The sequence below is a fragment of the Lycorma delicatula genome, chromosome 1 (genome assembly GCF_047948215.1).
Source record: "Lycorma delicatula isolate Av1 chromosome 1, ASM4794821v1, whole genome shotgun sequence".
In the NCBI taxonomy this organism is placed as follows: domain Eukaryota; kingdom Metazoa; phylum Arthropoda; class Insecta; order Hemiptera; family Fulgoridae; genus Lycorma; species Lycorma delicatula.
In genome coordinates, this window is record NC_134455.1 from 105787476 (window position 1) to 105807743 (window position 20268).

A 20268-nucleotide genomic window follows, 5' to 3' on the forward strand; every position below is an offset into this window, starting at 1 on the left:
AAATGAATTAAAGGACCAGTGTAATTTATTTTTATTAATTGTATGGCATATGACTGAATAGATAATAATGTTCCTAGTTTTATTTTAATACTTGAAATTTTATTAGGAAATAGGGTTTCAATCCTATGAAAAACTTATTTTAATCAAAGACAACAAACGCTTTTCCAATTCTCTGGAATATTTAGACGAAACATTAATTTCTTATGGGTTAAAAACTATTATAAATAAAGAAACAAGAATCACTTTGTGATTCAAAAACACTAACATATTTTTTTTGTCGTCAAAAACACTTAACCGAATTTTTTTTAACTAATTACATTTTATCAGTTTATTTGTGACTGATTGTTTACAATGTCGTTCTTTACTACAACAGTGAATTACATTTTCAGATATTCCTTTAGTTATCCTTGATAAATATGTTATTAAAAGATCTTGTATAAAATAATTTAATGATTCTCTACAAGTCAGTATTTGATGTAATCTTCCTTATAGTAGATTATTGTTATAATTTGTCTTTATAATAAATACGATGCTGTTAAATGCGTTTAATTACTGAACCCTCTTAAATACCTGAAAGGGTTTCTGACTAGTAAATACATTAAAAACCTGTTGATTTAATTATATTTTTACTTTCTTGTACGAAGTAAAGGAAATGTGATGGGGAAAAATTTCGGTTTTCACATTTTAACGAAAATATCCATTTTGACCTCCCTGAATCCATTTTGACTAGTTTTGGCGTGCCGCCTGTACGTCTATACGTATGTATCTCGCATACCTCAAAAACGATTAGCCGTAGAATGCTGAAATTTTGGATTTAGGATTATTGTAACATCTAATTGTTCACCTCCTGTTTTGATTGCAATCGACTGGAACAAAAGTGCCCAAAAACACGATTTTAGGCGATTTTAAATGCAGTATTAAGCCCTGATTAAGAGCTTTTCATCGATATATCACAAGCGGTACTTATTTTCATTGTTTCCAGAGTTATAGGTTAAATAAAATAAATTAATGAAATATTAGGATCTTACAAGAGAAAGGCACACAAGACTTCATCTACTTTTTTTTTTTAATTTAAATATATTGATTTGTTAGTAGTTATTAATCTCTGATTGTGAAAAAATTTACGTTAAATAATAATTCAATAATAACAATAAAAAACGATATCAAAAGTAATTAATGAAATAAAATTTTATTTACTTTTCATTTTAAAAAATGTGTTTATATAATTTAAGGCGTATAAGGAAATCATGTGGTGTCCAGATCAGATTTTTTTCTAGTAATGCTTGATTAATAGCTAATGAAATTAAAGAAAATAAAAATAAAATTCATCATATAAAAAAACGGGTTAAAGACGGAAAACTTATTTTTTCTCCTACCGTGATTGGCAACAGTACGTTCCATAGCTTAATTCTTAAGAGATAATTTTTATTTTAGAGTCTATAATGGAAATATATTGGAATTGAATACACAGGTTTTGAATGACTTTCGTCTAAATTTTTAGCTTTTGAAGAACGAAAATTAACTATTTTTATTCCTGTAACGCAAAATAGAAGTGAAAAATATTATATTTATTTGATTTTAGAAATAAGAAATCCCAAGTTTAGATAAGCTTTCTCCTTTGTTTCACTAATCTATACATTTAAATTTTTAATTAAAAACGCCTTAATTAATGATTAGTTTTCCTTGACCTCTTTAAAACTGTTAATACGTAAAAAGCCCTAAAGCTCTTCGTACAAATTAACGTCTATACATTTGATGGAAAATTACAGTTTGTTTCCTTTTTTAATTCTCTCAACGTTACGTAAAAGTTTGGAAAAAGTTTTTAATTGAATGATTTAAAAATATAATTGTATATTACGTAATTTTTGTTTTAATTTCGAAGTGATTATTCCGAAGTCATTCAATTAGAGAAATAATTAATAAAGTATTAAACGAGAAAGATGACAACTATAGTCTAGTATGGATTATTTTAGGAGTGTTCTAGGCTTTCCATTCCGTTGATAATTGTCTCGTACTCAAAAACTGCCATATAATGGCATAAGTATGATCATCTTTAGAGGTACATTTATTACAACTTTTTACTTCGAACTATTAAATATTTTTGATAACATAAAACGGAATTGTTAATGTTGTATTATTTATCTGTTGTTAAAATGCTCTTGACTAATTAATTGTATATATATATATATATATATATATATATATATATATAAAAGAATATGCATGAGTGATTCATAATCAACAACCTGTTATGTTGATAATTATTAGTTACTGTTTACTATTATCATTATTATAGTACTGTTTAAAGTTCGTTTTTTATGTATCATGAATGCAAAATTATTCCTATAACACGTTTTACCTCTTTTTATTGTCAACTTGATTTGTCCGTTATTGCAACTTTGAATGCTTATAAGTCGATAACGAAGGGATTAACAAAAAACGGGTTTCACTATTGTTTTTCTTGTAAAATCTTAAATCGAAATCATGTGTCATACGTCCACCTTGGTATTTAAAAAAATTAAAATTGTTTCAATATGGTGGATCCAAGATCGGGTGAAAAAATTAACAACCTACAATAATGCAGATTTTTTAAGCTATGTAGAACTTAATTTCTTTCTGACTCCAAATACCTTTCAGATATGCAGTATAAAGCTGTTTCCATACTTAAACATCATTCGGCATACATATATATTTATTTATATACATATTCAAAATTAAATATTCCCATAAATAATTGTAATATTCTCAATTGAAGACCTCCTAATACGTGAAAGTGACCACAAATTGAAATATACTAAGACAGTAATGTATTTAGGTCCAATCGTTGACAAAGATTTTAAATGGAAACCTCACAATTGAAATTTATATCATATGAGTTTTATAATATTAAAAAACCTATTATGGGATTGTTTTTGGTTCTTTTATTTATTTATTTTTTTTGTTGAGTTTATTTGGGTTTTATTTGTGTATTTCAACGCTCTAAAAACTAAATTTTTATACGTGCAATTTTTTGAGACCATAGATGATTAGATCCTTTGTATATAGTGGTGTGATTTATGGTTGGTTTCCTATAAACTGCTGTTACTATAATGTTGTTTCCGTTTATTTCAATTTCAATGTCCAAAAAGTGTACTTTCCTGTTAATTTCCATTTCAAACGTGAATTTTAAATTATTATTGTAGTTATTAAGTATATTTAAAATAGTCATATATTTTTCATTTGTAGTTGTATATGTGTGACCAATATCGTCTATATACCTAATCCACAACAATATTTGATGCTCGGAAAATTGTTATAAGAAAATTTTGTTTGGTATTTTGGAGTGTTAAAATACTCGAAACTTCTTCTATTGTTATGCAGTTCTGATGGTATCAAGTTTTACGGGCATAGGTTGAATAGTATTTCTTATTTTAAGTAATATGTATGTGTATTATTCCATTTACTTTCGTCATAGGCAGCACAGTGTCTTTATGTTTTATATATATATTTTCTATGCATTTAATACAATTAAAATAATGTGATCGTAACCCCCATACAGGTTTTTTCTTGGGAATATATATTTTCTCCTCACCTTTAAAAAAAACTGTAACAACAAATTGTCAGAACTAGATAATAATAGAAACTTTAGTATTGTGAATAGTTTTTAAGTACAATTAAAAAAATTTTTGTATGAAAATATAATGTAGCTATGAAATTATTTTGAAAAAGAGGAGTAGAGAAATAATGAATAAATAAACAAAATTGTACAATCCATTTTTCAATATGGCTTAGGAATACGAGGAGGTACATATGATACTCATCCTGCTGACATATTTTCAGTGCAAAGAATGATTATGAAAACAATTTTAAATAAAACCAGAGTCTATTCAATGAACCTAATGTTTAAATAATCCAAAGTCATGACAATAAGACATCATCAAGTACTTTTATAAGTATAAAAATAATTTTAAGATGATCAACAACACATCCTGACCTACATAGGGAAAAACACCAAACTTGTGACTATCATGGTCGCCACATCACCCACTACGATCCTATCCGTGACGGGCTTTACCGTCACTTTGACCACTGTCAGAATGCCACCGGTGTAAATGCCTTGGCAGACATTTCCATCAGAGTATTTACACAACCTACTGTCGTCTTCATATGGACTTTTCCAACCACGACCACCTACCATAACTTACAACCCTCAACCATCAAATTAACCGATTCGCGGAAACGTGATCCTGGCGTCTTCCTCCAACATCGAAGGTTTCACACAAAAACTCTTTCTATATCTAACTTCTATTAGACTATGCACTCAGATCATGTCTTGATCTAGTCTTTAAATACCAAAAATACTATCCTCATACCAACAAAAAAAGTGTTGATCGCAACAATAACAATTTTGTCCGACAATTCAACTACTCAAATTCTCTTGATTTACTTAGAAATAAAAATAGATAAAAGAAAAAAAACAGATTCACAAATTAATTAAATTTCTAATGAAAACATATCCAATCTCTCTCTACTCTGGTCCGCTTTCAGGAGCGAGATCTACACCCTCCTATCACTCCACTTTCATTCTCATCCTAACAGCGAATATTTCAGCTAACCGAGGCTCGATCTCAAAACGCCTATCTTAGGAAAAGGCACCTATCTTGGCGAAGTAACCATCCAGGCAGGCCCCTAGCCTCCCGAGTTGAAATTCTATCTAGACATCTGTAACAGCATCTGACCCCATCAACTTATATAACACAGTTTATAATACTAGAAGTAATTCAAATAAATGCTGCTGTTTTTTATCAGGTTTGATGTAATTCGAAAGCAACTAATTTATATTTGCTCTCAGTTTTGTGAGGTTTAATTACTTAACTTTTTTTATTATAAACGTGTAAAATTATAAATTATGTAAATAGAGTATATTCTCTTGTGTATTATCCATTTGTTCAATTTTAATTACGTTGTCTACATTTCTTTTTCTTACATTAAAGATATGCTGGTAACAATAAATTTTGATGGCCATAAATAATATTGCATTTTATATTACTGTATAACTGGAATTTTCTTATCACAACAAATCATCATATCGAAGATCTTTCAATTATCTGCAGCCAAGCGATGCATTTTTTGACTCCAACTAAGTCCACAAGGCAGGATTAAGTTAACTAAGCAACAATAATTTTTACAATCTTTTTTTTTTCAAAATCAACCTTTGGGAAAAGATTTTCGTGATTAGATTGTTTTTTTTTTTCCATTGCTATATATATATCATAGTATTGATATACAAATTATTACACTATCAGAAATACTTGGAAAGTTATACAAATTATAAAATGTACAAACAATATCAAAACATTATGATATATTAATTTCAAATACTGTATAAGTCGTGATATTGCCGTTCGAACAATATAAACATATGACTAATGAATATTTTCAACCAAAATAATTATTTAATTTTTAGAAAATCATATAGAAGTAGAAACGAACTGAAAACTGAACACAAGGAGTTAAATGGAAAAACCAAAAGAAACAAGCAATATTTAGGGGCTGGAAAGGAACACCAAATCTAGAAGCAGTACTAAAGGGTTGTAAATGGACTTCCAAAGAAAGGAAAATATTAGAAATAAATTGTGAGAAGAAGATTCCATCATATATAAAATTAAGTTAAGGAAAAATAATGATTACAAAGGAATATTAAAATTAAATTATTTTATTTAAAATAAATATTAAGAAATAATCTATACTCTGTTCTCTGTCCTATACGATCTTATTTGCTTCTCCGGGTAATATTAGAAATTACTGAATATATCAGAAAACTTTTTCACTATTAAATATGAATTCGTTATGAGTGGCATAGATGATATAGGGATTAAATTATTCCACCTATCTATCCTATTCCCTTTTCTTTAATAACGTTCGGTATAACATGTAAATAAAGATACGTAAATAAAAATATATTAAATCAATAAAAATGTGACAGGTTTTGACAAATATATATATATACCTGGGTTACCAAATGATCAACTAGACAGACTAAACAAATAAGGTCTCGTAGTTAAACAAACACAGGATATACATTTAATGGAGAATTATTTTTCTTCGTATGTTATCCAAGTCTTCACATTGATATGATTTTTGTATTGACAACCAAACGTACACAAGCATATGGAATATCTTTTGAGATAAAATTACGTTAACTTTATTACAATCGATCGATGAATATATTTATGACTTTATTTTTATATTACAAGGAAAGTAATCTACAGTATTAAGTAAACACAGCTATTGCTAATACAAAGTAAATAAATAAATCAACAAGAAAAAATATTTAAATTTAAAATAAACAGTTTTATATTAAAAGATTGTGTTATTTTTTCGGTTAACGATTAATTCAAAGGAATACTATTATTTTAATAATTATATTTTTAATTGAGTTATATGGGCATCGACTTCTAAGATCATTAGCTTTCGACATGTTCTTAAAAAAATAAATATTTTAAATCACCAAAAATATCGTTAGATGTAAGGACATATAGGTTCCTTACATTTGAATAAAAATACAAACATATCCTTACAATTGAGAAATTTAAATAAAGCAGATACATAACACAAACGGGTGTAAAGTACCGTGACATTTAATAAAACACAGAGATTAAAACTAAAACATTAAATATTCTTTCAAATAAAACACACAAAAACGTTTGATCAATAACATGTAGGTTGTGAGAATCCCATTTTCAGGTGCAAAAGGCACAAATGAACTTGCAAATTACATATGGGTTGATGTGTGCCTACTTAGGCATTACATACTCATGCTGTGTGAGAAGGAGGGTTTTTAATGGGCCCCTGCTTCGACAGGAAACCCCATCCACCCAGTAGTACAGGTTGGTTGCAGATTTTCTCTCCTCCGACGTAAAAAAAAGTAGCCTTAAAAACCGTTCATTATCTTAGTACTGAATTGGATGATCATCTATGGTCAAAAGAGGACTGCGAAGAGGAATTATTTTCCTACAGAAGCGTACACAACACGTTTTCTCTGAGTAAAATTTGATTCCGTTATTCTTTGCAACTTCATTGAGATCGTTTTTCGATACTGGATAACTTTTATGGCTTATAAAAGAACAGGACCTCAGCTTAAACCGAGGTTGTTGCACATTTTGGCAGCTTTCAACTTGGCTTCGTTTTGGAATAAGTACTTTTTTAAAAATAACTAAACATCAGGAAAACATTTTTGAAAGGATATGTTTGGAGTGCAGAATTATATGTTCATCCAAGCGAAACTTGGACGAACGGAGTACCAGAGAAAAAAAGATTAGAAGCTTTTGAAATTTGGTGCTATAAGAGGATGTTAAAAATCAGGTGGATTGATAAAGTGACAAATAAAGAGGTGTTGCTGCAAATTGATGAAGAAAGAAGCATTTGGAGAAATATAGTTAAAAAAGAGACAAATTTATAGGCAAAATATTAAGGCATTCTAGAATAGTCACTCATTGAAGGGACATGTAGATGGGAAAAACTGTGCAGGCAGGCAACTTTGGAAAATGTAAAACAAATTGTTGGAGATGTAGGGGATATCCCGAAATGAAACGACTGGCACTAGATAGGGAATCTTGGAGAGCTGCATCAAACCAGTCAAATGACTGAAGAAAAAAAAAAGATTCTTAAGTGGTTCAAGTAGCTTATTTGAATATTTAGCAGCTGCTGTGATTAGCGGGTGTTCCAGTTTCATAAACCCAGAGGTCTCAGGTTCGAGCTTACCTGAATGTTTTTTTATAAATTACTTTTTTCTGTTTTTATGATTTTTTTAATATAGTACTTACAAAAATATTTATAAAAATCTGAATAAAAAACCAAATTAATTTCATGTTTGCTAAATACTTAATTTGAATATAATAATCATTATCCTAACAAACCCTATAAACATGTAGAAATAGAAGTCACATGGGATGAAGCCCTAACAATAGATAACAAACAAATCTTATTTTATAAAACTTGGAAGTAATTCAAATAAATAAGTTTATTTTAATTTTACCTGTTACAATTCCTAACCAGAGACATATATATATATATATATATATATATATATATATATATATATATATATATATTATATTTATTTTAACTTTTTCAACTTTTATAAAGTATAATTTGTTTTTTTTTTTTAGGTTAATAATTGTTGTATTCAAATAAAATAATAATCAATGAAAATGAAATACATATAGTTTTTCCAGATTCTTATAAAATATTATTATTATAAACACAATATAATAAATACTTATGAGTAATAATACAGACAATTTTTTTTTTTTTTTTAAATCACCTTAGCGCATTCGTTAGAAAAAAATAAAAGTTATAAAAAGGTTAACACGGAGATTCGAATTCGATAGTTCTTCATTTAAAGATTATAAGGCTCGCTATTAGGCTGTTACCGGGGCTGCTGCGGTAAATAAACTAATAAGCTACTTAAACCAACCGATAAAATTAAATAATTTTACTAAAAAAATGGAGCCAAGTTGGAAGCTCCCATTTTGTATTTAAAGTAGGGACTCCCCTAATACCCCCTTGAAAAAATGCATAAATAAATTCCGTTGTAAACTGACCTCTACTCTTAGTAGTTTATGTAATACTATATAATAATGCAGTCTACAGTAAAAAAGAAAATATATATTGTTATATTTATAATAAATAAATAATGTATCAAAAGTCGTTTCAAAATTTCAAATCAACATCTCAGTATTTAAACTTATTTCTGCTTAGAAATTTAATGAAACGTATATATGTTGTATAATGGCCACATAACAAACATTTTTTATTTTATTTTATTATACAGTATATGGTAGCACATGCGTAAGAAGTAGTATATCATTTAATTTTTTTAATAATATATATTTAAAATGATACGGAGTGTGCTGAATATTACCGCAGAGCCAAGGGGGAATTTAAAAGTAAGTAGGCATACAAACACTAACCCTCTTAACTGACCGATCGGCACATTTATAATATTATTCACTTTTTTTATGATTAATTCATCACATATGCTTGGAAGCTTGTGCGTGGGAATATGAAATTGAAATTTCTGTAACTAATGAAGAATGTCATACCTGAACCGGAGGATTCGAACCCAGGATCTGCAGATGAATGGCCGAGGCTACTACCATTTCGATAATCTAATTGACTTATGTTTGGAACTGATGTAAACTAACCGTTTCACCACAAAGTTGGGTTAATAAAACCATTTCTACCGTAGCTTACATATTTCTATGTGGATCGTCTGCCTTCCGAAAAAACGAAGTATTAGAAGCGTAGATTAATAACAATAACAGTGAGTATTTCACAACTTTATTTCGTATATTTATTTTATCAACAGTGTTATCTTATGTATAATTTAATAATTCTGAGAAAAGCAACTCTACTAATTTTCTAAGATACTACATAATTATTAATAACTTGAGCAAACCATTTGTTTAGAAAAATGGACTTTATGTTTACATATAAATTTTATCTTCATTTATAGACTGTGTAAAGTTGGTAACACATAATGAAGCAGACCAGACAGGCAAGGTTTCAAACATCCATAATCATTCCCTATTATTAAATGATTAAAATCAATGAATTAATATTTTGTTTAATTTAGGAACATTAAAGATTAAAATATTCATAAATTATTTTTCAAGGGTAAGCAAAATCCTTAATGTTAAAGCGCTTCGGAATCCCCTTGCCAACCAACCTTACAAATCTCTCTTCAATCAATGAAAATTGTAATATTATGCTACTCCTTTTTTTCTTTTACAAAACTTCTATTTTCAGTCGGATAGAAAGCTCAATCATATCATGGAATTCTGAGTTCCATGCACGATAAAATTATGAAATTATACAATAAGCCTAGAATAAAATGACTATTTAAGAAAAAATAATAATTTAAATCTTTACATATAAATCAAATTTTTATTTTACTGTTTTTTGTAGTAAGAATGTGTTCTGATACTAAGTCGAGAATTACTCAAGGCTCAGTGTTAGGACATGTTTTATATTCCATCTTCACAGCGGACCTTCCGATACTGGACTATGTCACTGTCAGTTCACTTGCCGATGATACGGCTATCCTGGCTGTCGATGTTGAACCAACTCTAGCTTCAAGTAAACAACAATCTGAATTGGACCAAATCAACGGATAGCTAACTAGGTAGAAGATTAAGGCTAATCACGCGAAGTCGAGTCATGTGACATTCGCATTGAAGAAAGGAGACTGTCCACGGGTCCATCTCGATGGTGTTTTCATACCTTATGCCAAAAGAATACGGTACCTTGTTCTTCATCTTGATCGTTGGTCTTTCCTTACATGAAGGAAAGACCACGTAAGTGAAAAGAGAACACAAATAAATATTAAGTTTAAGGAAAAAGACGTTTCCAAGTTGCTGAACAGAAGATCACATCAATCGCTCATTAAGCAGTTATTGTACACGACTACTCTGAAACCGATTTGGAGCTTTTGGATCCAGGTTTAAAGTACTGCTAGCAGCAGCAGCAGCAGTATCGAGATAACGATTGATTCTAAAACAAATTACTGAGGAGCATAAGAGTGCTGCCATGGTTCGCAGGAAACATTGAGATCCACGAATATCTGGGTTTACTGTACGTTCGAGAAGAAATACAGAGATTCTTTGCAAAGAATAAACTGCGACTAACAATCCCTTGAATTATTTATCTATTAACTTTCTAGACAGTTGTGAAGATGTTAGAAAGCTAAAGCAACTCCTTGTTGACTTTATGTGATTTGAGTTTGAGCTGCATCAACTGAGTGTTATCCATCAATTCATTACTTCACTTCGTTCAATTTTATTTATTATTTTTTTCGTTATTAATTCTATTTTTTTTTTCTTTTAGTGTTTCATCTTATATATTAATCCTTTGATTGTTTTTGTTTTGAGTTGAGCTACCAATGTTCTCTGACTTAACTTTATGTGTGCACATTGAATGTTCTGTATAGGATATTAGTATGTACTTTTTGAGGAGCTTTGATGGAAGCCTCTCTGCATGTAATTGTATATGATCATATTTACATATAATTTAACGGTTTCTTTAATATTTTAATCGACTGTAAATTTTATTTTGAAACAAAAAACAGTATCATTTGCAGTTATACAGATGTAATTTTATAATTCAGAAGTTTTTTAAACGAAACGATTTAAATTTGTTTTCAATTACGAATAAAATAGGTAGAAACACTGTTTTTAAATTTCAAACTGAGTTTTTTCCTCACCAAATCTAGAAGAACAATTTTTTATTATCGAATACGGTTTAAAAAAATTTTAAGGAGAAAAAAATTAAATGAGACAATTTGGTTTGCATAAGTAAATAAATAAATTATTCCATAAAAGAAAAATAATACTATAAGATAAACTGTAGCACGCAAACTGTATCTGATAGCTGAAATAACAAAGTGACAGGTTTTTTTTGTTTATATGTATTAAATATAATATAAAACCTATTATATTTATTTTTTCCAGAAATTTTACATTTTTTGAATAAATAATTTTACAAAATTTCTTATATTTAAAAAATGAAGTTTTTTAAATAAATATAGTTAAAAAACAACAATTTCAAATTAAAGACTATCTTATGAAAATTAAATGACATGATTTATGAATGAAATGATTTACTTCGTCACTTGAGTGAAATGAACGTAGAATTATCAGTAAATCTTTCAATTATTATTCTGTTTGATTTAGTTATTTTACTACTCTTTCGAGATATAATACATCAAAAATTAAACAATAAATAAAAGATTTTGTTACTTACATGTAATAAAAGCGGAGAAGTAGAAACACGTAAAGTACATACGTAAGAACAAAATAAATGTGTGTCAATAACACTCTGTAATCTGTGTTCAGACTGTAGGCGTTTAATAAATATAAATGTCTATATAATATATGGTAACTAGTTGTCCTTGACCTCGATATAATGCTTACTCACATGTTTCCATCAGTTATCTCAATAATACCTTTTTTTACGAATAAATATAATCTATTCTAACATATAATAGTACTTTAAAATTTAATTATACTTTACAACGTGTAACAGTTTTTGTGCTGGGTCGTGTGCAATTCTAAGAAAGATAATGAATATCACATCTTGTTTTAATTAAAAAATTACTAGTCATCTCTAGACACACATTATCTTAAACCAAACAGAAAAGTCAAGGAGATTATTTGAAATGCCGCAACCATTCAAGTAATGCGTGGATATCCTTTTTGAGGGCGTTTTCAAAACAAAAAATATATATTTCAAAAAATTCAACAGGAAAGGCGTTTTATAAATTGTAATAATTATTTAAAATACAATACAGATATGTATATCAACAAATAACACAGTTGTAAGATCTAATCAGTTATCACATAAGATCATAGTTATAACAATCTAATTAATAACTGGATAGCACGTGGTTTAATAATCATAATGCTGGCTTATAATTCAGTATCTCTAGGAGGAATTCACTTTCCCCTTAGTGTCCGTCATTTTTTCAAATTTTTTTTTTATTTTTGTGATAAAAATATGTATTCTATGTAACATATTCTAAAAGTAATTATAAAAATATTCCCTATTCTAGAAATGATTAAAAAAAACTTAAGTATCTAATTACGTAACTATTAATTAATATTAACAGAATCACAAGCAGTACGTATTTCTTTATTATTTAATATTATATATATGAATATATATATATATATATATATATATATATTATATATATATTTTAATTAGAATTATTTAAAGTAAAATTTATTTTTATTTAATGTAAATTAAAATATTTTAAATTTACGACCTATTCAATTATTGCTATTTTTTACTTCTGTTCACTGAACTATTATTACTTTTTTCCACGTTATGTGGTTACTTGGGACTTAAAGTTATGTAATACGTTGAGCACAAAGTTCCTCGTTTAGTGACATGAAGAAAAGAAATATACTGCGTTGAATTTTTTTTCTAAATAATTCACTGCCTAAAGTTTGTGAGTGGTTGAAACTATATAAAAATTTGTTGCATCTGAAAAAAAATTATATTAAAATATTATTTTCAGTTTTTATTAAATTATTAATTTTATGTATGATTTTTTTTACTCATATTATAATAATTCAATATTACATGACGCATCTGATAAATGTTTGTTAAATTAATCTACATACTAGATAAATTAAAGATAAAATTTTGTTACACAAAATAATTTCCGATTAGTTTGAAGCTTAACAGCTAGAATCTTAAATAAAATATGAATCGAATGCGATCTTAATTTACTTTCCGATCACTTTTTAATCAATTATACAATTTCATTTCATTACTGGAATATTCTTCAAAAAGAAAAACACTGAGGAAAGAGTAAAGAAAAAAGCTCTTTTTGACCTAATTCTATTCAACGCCGACGTGTGACGCACAATATAACTCATTGTTATAATCCAGTAATCATGATGAACTTTCATATAAACTCATTGTTGTGGTGTTTAGCTGCACAACGAGGGAAGCTATCTGATTAGGCTTGGATGAACTGCTCTTTGTTCGAATGTTTGTGAAATGCGTGCGCTTTCATATACAAGTACGGGCACTCGTAAGACCACAGGAAGCACTCCATGCAGCTTTGGACGGGCCTTGACAGCTTCCTGAATGACATTACGATTTTCAGTCAAATCAATGAACTTGTGTTTTTTTTAACTGCCAACTTAACTATAACAAATATAAATTCCCGTATCAAGAGGGCTTTTTTTATTCATTATAATGATTACCGAAATAAGATTTAAGCGCCAAAATTTTTAAATTTCAAACTAAAAAATGATTAATTTTGGGCTTTTTTACTTTGGAAACAATCTTAAAAAAAATTTTTAATAAAACGTGATATTTAACAAAACAACGACAAACAATTAAATATTTTTTTGTTAAATATTGAAAAAAATAAGTAAAACTAATAATAGTAATGAAAAAAATTCCTTTTTATTTTGAATTCAAAGTATATAACAGGAACCAAAACTACTTAAATGTTAATTTCCCTTAAAGTGACAAAGATAACAAATTTTTGATAATGAAAATTAAGATTTACAGCCAAAAAAATTTAAAACAATCATAAAAGTTAAAAAAATACGACTGCCAAAATGTAAAGATAAACATTTTTTTAAATAAATAAATTTAACTAAAAACCACAACAAATCGAATTAAAAAAAAGAAAACAAGGTATGGGAATAAAAGACTACGTAGTATTTATTTAATTAAATAAAATAATTGGTGACCAATCTACTTTCAGTCAGTTTTAATATTTTTAAATATATTTTTCATGTTGTAGAAATAGGTAACAAGGGATATAGAAAACAGGCATTAAGGGGTAAAGTGAATAAAAAGAAGTTGAAGCTATCACTACGGTATTTTTAAATTGTAACTGCATTTAGTAGGAATAAAACTAAGTTACAACTACCCCCTGTAGTTACAACTCCGTTTTTCCGAAAAAGAAAATAACTTTATTTTGATGGGAATAAAGTGAAGATGAAAATACTTAAGTGTACTTACAGCCGGCCTTCGTGGCGCGAGTGGTAGCGTCTCAGCCTTTCATCAGAAGGTCCCAGATTCGAATCCTGATCAGGCGTGGCATTTTTCATACCCTACAAAAATCGTCATCCATCTCATCCTCTGAAGCAATACATGAACGGTGGTCCCGGAGGTTAAAAAAAGTAAATAAATCAAAAAAAGTGTAATTACAACTTCATTATTTCGCAGTCTGAGATAGTTAGACTCACTCCACTTATCAGTAGTGTTTGACATGGAAATACTTCCTGACACTTTAGTAAAAAGTGGATTTTTTTTCACCCATTATTAATAAAAACATTTTTTCCAATATTTAAGTTTGACTTTTTGTTTTTCTTTGATTTTTATCCGTTTTCTTTTTTATTTTGGTTTTCATTTTTGTACTAACGAAGAGTTGGGAAAATTTTTAATTTTTTTTTCCTCTTTAGTTAAAATAAAATACAACCTAAAATGTTTTCCTTTATCAAAAAATAAATAAATAAAATATTTAACCAGTTTGTGCATATGCGGATGCACCTACACTGTAAAAACCATTCAGTACACTGCACTTATACGTGCATTCACTATATGTAAATTCATACGCACATACATAAGTTCCTATTTACATGTTATTATTATCATGTCATTTTAAAATGTTTTGTTATTTATTTTGATACGTCTTAATTAAATTTTTAAAGGAACTTCGAGGGAAGGGAAAGGACATAAAGTGAAAAGTACGAGTTTCAAAAATACAAAATATACAACGATTGAAAAAATTAAATAAATATGCATTTAATAAAAATTCTGTCCTTTCTTGACGTTCGTTCGCCTCGAATTTTTATTCCTTTATCTTCATTTTCCTGTTCATTATATTCACCATTTTCGTCGTCGTCTTCTACTACCCCGTTATTATCAAAATAAAATCTACCATTCAATCATTTTGCTATATTACATAATACAGTACAACAAACAACTTTTGGTACTTTCTCAACAGATAATCGAACGCAATTCACCAGTACTGGAAAACGTCGCTTGATTTTTCCAAAGCATCTTTCTGTGATACTCTTTCTTTGGCGTGTAGATAATTAAAATTCTGCTGCTCCGCGTTTCGAGGAGGTTTGAATGGTGTTATTGGATATGGGTGAAATCCGGTACCCGGAGTTACTCAGTAAGCACGCTGAGCCGTTGTATTGTGAGATAACTGATCCTAACGGGCTTCCCCCCCATATCCTGGCATCATGGACACTTCCATGATGTAAACTCACTTCTACTCGCGCTTGCACTGGTAAATACTTCATCCGCATTACAAGTGGCTTGTATATTAAGGCTGGCACACCCTTTACGGTTAATACATCCTTCCCCGAATAGCTGTAGTTTCTTTATTTCTATGTGTGTGCAATCTAGCACGCCTACTACTATGGGTATAGTAAATTGTTTTTGCCGTAGCAATTTCGCCTTATTTATTTATCGATCTGTCTGTGGGAATTGTATCCAGTTATTTGCTTTTAGCAATAATCTTGTTCATAACAAAGTTAATCGTTTTATACACAGTACAACGATGGACACCGAAGTCCAGTATAATTCCACTCTAAAAACCTCGGTCACCAAGGAAACTTAAAAAAATTTCCTTTTTTTCCTGGACGATAGAGCATCTTCTCAAGATTCAGATAAAGATATTTGTGCTAGAAAATCTACATTTTCATTTTTAAACCTTATTAGCTCCTTACACCTACTAATTTTTATAGCGTTTCTTTGGATATAATTTTTCCTCTCACGAACTGTCATAATATCACCATGGCTGCGACTACCTTAAAATTAGTCTGCTCTTCATCAGACTTAAACGAAGGATAAGCGTTCTAGAACAATAGAAAAATCTTCCTCTTATGAACTAAGGCTGCACACTGAGCTAAGATTGACCTGAAGAGAATGGCAGTTCGATCTAGGAGATAGAGGGTACAAGGAACAAGTTGAAACATGAATGGTAGTTATCGCTGCAACATGTTTTATAACTACCCGTAGTTGTATCGAATACGACTCTTGTCAGGGTAGATATAACTACCTAGATGTAGTGTTGGATTATTCACTTCGATTTGACTTCGAGATATCACTACACCCTAGATTCTACTATGAAGTTACGACGATTTATTAACTTGACCCAAGATTGTCTAATGATTAAGTTCGTACCAGGACTTGCAGCGAAAATAAACTTGTTCTTAACTGAAAATATTGAAATGCAGTCTGGGACTCTTTAATATAAAATAATTTATATTCAGAGATCTTTAATATGGGACAATTATTATTCAGAGCCACCCGAATGCATTTAAATATTTTCGATGAAGGACAAAATTTTCTTATCGATGTAAGACCTGGTGAGAACTTATTTATTAGACAACCTTAAATGTTTCTATTTCTACAACATGAAAAATATATTTATTCAAATTAAAACTGTTTGAAAGTTGATTATTCATCTACTATATTATTTAATTAAATGCTGCACAACGATGTTTGGTCTTTTATTCCATACCTTGTTTTCTTTCATTTTTTAGTTCAATTTATTTAGTTAAAAAAATCTTTTTCTTTTTTTTGGCAGTAGTGTTTTTTAATTCTTTTTATTATTTAATACTTTTTAATGATCATCGAGAAAAATCACGATCTGAAAACTTATGAATGTAACGTACTTATCGTACTGAAATATATGAGGAAACTGTAAACATTTCAATTTATTTATTTAATTGCGTATACCAATCTAAACTTACAGATTTCTCAAGCGAGTTCCTAAAATTTTTCGAGTTCCTCGAAAAACATTTTATTGTGTGGATCATACAGAAATTTTTTGGGATCCAAACAACTAATGACTAAAATCTCCAGCTGTCTCATGTGACTCAATTCTACGTAGGCCTGACCCTTGGCAAAGATGTGAGTGCTGAGATCTACGACAGCTCTATCTAGGGTAATTCGTTGTTTATGCACCGTCAGAACCAGAGCAATATTAGTGGCAGGATACGCCGTTCCACTTTGTTCTTTCCCCCTAAAGCATCAAATTCAACAATAGTGGGCTCGATCCTTAATCCGATGCCGACAGCATTACCTCTAATCGCAGTCATCAAACTCTACAAAGACCGTTTGTGGGACTCCCGGGCTCAAACTAGTCTTGTCGTAGCGCAGGCCACTCGACTTTTCAGATCATATTAGTTCATTTTTGTTCTGGTTTGGTTCCATCGTAGTTTTGTATTATACTAGCAAATACCCCATTTAAAGTTTGAAAATCGGACAACTTTTTGTAGAAATATTTTGAGTACAACCATTATACCTCCAAAACAGCGCCCCAGGAAACCCTGTTTGTTACCAGTTGATGGTAATGACTGGTCTAGCGTGGACGAAGTGCTCACATCACCTCACTTCTTTAGCCTCATTCCCAGTTCCCACCGGAAACCCATAATTGTTAAACAGAAATTTTTAAAATCTATTTAATACTATTTTATTTAATGTAAATTGAATGATATTATTTTTTTTATAGCATTCATTCGATTGATTTGAATCAATCAGTTCAAACCCATCAAAGAACTGCAGCAGGAGGAGAACCCATCCAACCAGCAGGAGTGTGATGGAACTGAAGGTAGTTGTCAGAATCGGAGGAGGTGGAGGGGTATGATCCATCAAATGATAGAGTCGTACTTGACTGAATGGTTAAAAAGAAGAAGTCAATTTTTATTGTAGTTGAGTAATTAAATTGTAATTCAATTTTTTGGTAAAACATTCGATATATTTGAAATAGTTAAACTCAGTCAAGCATTTACTAGACGATATTTACCAGATGATACCAAGCATTTATTATCATTTAGCATCTTTGTTTCCTTCTGTATATTTGGTTTTATAAAATATCAAAAGAGACACGTTTTTCTTTTTTGTCGATGGAAGAATAGCTGTCAGTTGATTAGGAATAAAATAAAAACTGCTTTTTAAAGTATGATCTGATTTGAAGTGATATAGTTAGAAATAGTAATTTAGATTTGTTTAAATATTTATGGTAGCTCTAAAGAGTAATTTTAACACAGATCGACATATATATAGTTTTTCTGATTTCAAAAGAAGAAGAAAATTAGATATAAGAGCGTCCAATTCCCTCCGTTGTTAATTATACTGCATTCAGTTAGCTTATCAAATGAAAAATAAACAAATTTTTTGTTGCATTCATTCTCAAAATTTTTCGACCACCGCCCAGTTTGAGAATGAATCTGAACAAGAAGTTTTAAGCCAAAGGATCTACTGGGAAGAAAAAATCATTCAAGGAAATAAACCTATATAAATATTTAAAAAAATATATATATAAATAAATAATTTTGTAACATATAATTTACATATTTATTTTTATATTATATAAATAAACAATTATAAACTTTTTATAATTATAAAAAGTAAATATAATTATTTAGACTGGTTGGTAGAAAAAAAAAATTAGTCAATTGTCAAATATTATATTATGCAACAGGCTTCTAACGAGCAAGTGACGTAAACTTCGCCAAAGTGCATTAATGGCCATAGTAGAGAGTTTCATTTTTCTACGGCTGAGGAAATATGGAGATTATTGATTTAAATCAATGATACAAAACATAATTAAAGAATATTTGTTTTTAATGTTTGTAATATTTGTTTTTTAAAGAAGAATGTTTTTAATGAATTGTAAGAATTGGTAAAAAGAATGTTTTTAATCATTGTTTTTACCAATGATTGTAAAAACAATCGGATTAAAATCAAAATAAAAAAACAGTTGATACATTAAGCAATATCTGCTTCTGATTGATCAGTGGTTGAAAAGAATAAGCTTTTGATTAGTTGAACACTAATTGGTTCCAGCCGCGTATTTCAAACGTTTTATTACAATCGTAGAAATTTTTTTTATACAAGTTTTTTTTTTACACTAATGCAAGTAATAATGATGCCTATTAAGTGTTTGTTTTTTTTTGTTTTTTTTTTGAGTACTTTATATTAAAGTATTAATTGATAAAGACTAAAGACTAATTATTTGAATTTTTAAATTATATTTACTAATATTTATTATTATTTTCTTATTTTAATAATATTGTTGTTTAAATATTGTTTATTTAAATTTCATCAGCTAATTAAAGTTTATTTTTATTTAATGTTTTAATAAACGTTATAATTTATAAAATAATTCTTCAAGTTATCCTATAACATTTCAGTATTTCATTTTTATTTCTTTAATCAGTAAGTCATTAATAATCAATACTTTAGTAATTATTTAACAGTAACAGCAAAAATAGTTAAAACAGCAAAACCTTTTGGTTTTTTACAACAGATTTTTATTTATTTAAATTCATTAAGTACTTTTCAAATATAATACTTATATTTAGTGCAATATCTCAAATAGAATATTTGCATATATTTCACTTGCATTGTTTTATTATTATTATTTACTTAAAAATTTTGATTTATTTTCCTTAGGTAGGTTATATTATGTTTTTTTACTTCCTTTTACAAAGTATAGGACGTATTGTGATCGCGAAAAATTTCAGCTTTCAGATTTCCACAGAAATTCCCATTTTGACCATCCCTGAATCCATTTTCACTAGTTTTGGCGTGACGTCTGTACGTCTGTACGTCTATACGTATCTCGCATAACTCAAAAACGATTAGTCGTAGGATGTTGAAATTCTATATTTAGGACAGTTTAAACTCCCGTTTTGATTGCAATTGACTGAACCAAAAGTGTACAAAAGAGCC

At 28.8% G+C, this 20268-nt stretch overlaps 1 protein-coding gene across 3 annotated transcripts in view; it reads right to left on the reverse strand.

Annotated features, from left to right (window-relative positions):
- Positions 1-20268, reverse strand: part of LOC142320712 (uncharacterized) — a 130387-nt gene that overhangs the window by 65336 nt on the left and 44783 nt on the right. The window contains exon 1 of one of the 3 annotated variants that reach the window (XM_075358739.1): positions 11785-12642. The exons of 1 other annotated variant lie outside the window; for it this stretch is intronic. The gene's annotated coding sequence lies outside the window, so the exon portion shown is untranslated. Of the gene's footprint in view, positions 1-11784; positions 12643-20268 lie in introns of those variants that run through there. One more of the 3 variants, XM_075358737.1, reaches the window with a different exon arrangement.